General features: G+C 36.3%; 1 protein-coding gene across 1 annotated transcript in view; it reads right to left on the bottom strand.

The window, feature by feature from the left end:
• Window positions 1-1,848, bottom strand: part of LOC101855474 — a 6,914-nt gene that overhangs the window by 4,229 nt on the left and 837 nt on the right. The window lies entirely within an intron of this gene.

Here is a 1,848-nt window from a genome sequence, read left to right as displayed (position 1 = left end):
AAAGAACAAACGCGCGCGTTGATTGTTTTGGCTTTTATGATAGTTCCTCCTTTCCGTAAGTCATCATCATCATCATCATCATCTTTTCCGTCGTCACCATTATTTAATGCAAAGTATAATAAAGAAGCACACACTAAAATCTTTTTTTTTTACATTTCTATCAGAAGTGTATAACAAAATGTTCAGATATTATATCATTGACTTGCAAATTTCATTACTTACTGCCATGCATATCTTGCTCCTGATTTGAATGTCAACTGGTCAGATAATCACCCCCAGAAGTTGACAACGAAGGCACAGTATTGCATGTACATTTTTTTAAAGGCGTCAGACGCTTTGCCTTGGGTGCTGGCAAAGTTTCAAGTGGAAATTGTCGTGGCTAAAGACCAAAAGGTTTTTGTCCTTGCTTTAAATGTGCATTTTTATTACCTTTTTTTAAAATACGAAACGAAAACTTTAACAATGTTCATTAAAATTTCTGGCAGGCCCACAATAGTTGATACTTGATCTCAATTGTCTTGAAAAACAATGCATATTCTGTACTAGACAATAATGATTGGATTGCGTGATAAGACTGATCATTATTTTTTAAAATAATAATAATAATAAAACTTAAACACTTTATTCGCTTGACTTCATTTTTAAGAGGAAACAATAATACTATAAAAAATAGTTACCTTTTTCCTTTTGGTGAAGGTAAAGATTTCGTGGTGAATTATTATTCAAGCCAAGGGGTGTCCTGTAGTGCGTTTGTTTTTTGTGAAGGCTCGTTATGTGTGTCCCTCTCTTCATCCAACTCCTTCTCCAAGAATATATTGCTTAAGCACATGCACCTGATCGATAAATCAATCGGTGGTCAGCATAGCGCACAGAAGGGGGAAAAGAGACAGAAAGTGCGAAGGAAACTGACATGTCACAGCGGAATTGGCGTAATCGTAACCAGTACCTTGCAAGAACACTTTACTTCCACTAAGGGTCTTCACGAGACAATCGCCATGCGGTGTCTTGGTTTGGCTAATAAAGATGGTGACAGTGCACTATTAGGCTGTTTTTTTCTTTAGGCCTGCCTTTTGATGCGAGTCAGGTTATTTCTTAGTAACTATTTCTATATTAAAGGATAATATACAAATAACAAAATCTCAGGTTTAACCATTGTTCTTTTTTATTATTTTTTTAATAAGTCAAAGCAGATGTAGGCTACGAAAACGGACAAACGACTGTATCAAAGCATACCGTCTGATAATGGTAATACACGTAGATCTATGTATCATTGCTTCACCGGGTAAAGGTCGAAACGTGCTGCGTTCTTTTATCGCGTCAAATCAACATGGCAAACTGCCTCTTTTCGCTGGGTGAAACACTTTGAAGAAAAAAATGACACTGAACCACAAAAAAAACAAGGATCCCATCATCTTTTTCAATGTTTGTATGGTCAAATCTTTGTGTCTCCAGGCAGAGGTAAATGTATCTACTGTTAAAAGTAAAAGCCTTTTAGAGAGTAATGCTCCAGTTAACGAGGAGACCTCTGCTCTAACAACTAAACACATGCTATTGCCAGTCGCTATAAGTGCTATCAGTCAGCATCTCTACTACAGGGGTTAGGCTCTTTTTTGTTGAAGGAAGAAGATGTTAGTTCGATTCCCGTGAGAAGAAATATTATTCTATCAAGTATAACAAGCCTGTCCACCTGGGTTGTCCTTGACAGGCATAGTAAAAACAGCCGAACGAAAGTAAGTAAGTAAGTAAGTAAGTAAGTAAGTCAGTCAGTAAGTAAGTAAGTAAGTAAGTAAGTAAGTAAGTAAGTAAGTAAGTAAGTAGGTAAGTAAGTAAGTAAGTAAGTAAGTAAGT

The sequence above is a fragment of the Aplysia californica genome, unplaced genomic scaffold (assembly GCF_000002075.1).
Source record: "Aplysia californica isolate F4 #8 unplaced genomic scaffold, AplCal3.0 scaffold00076, whole genome shotgun sequence".
Classification (NCBI taxonomy): domain Eukaryota; kingdom Metazoa; phylum Mollusca; class Gastropoda; order Aplysiida; family Aplysiidae; genus Aplysia; species Aplysia californica.
This window is presented reverse-complemented; position numbering and strand designations above follow the sequence as displayed.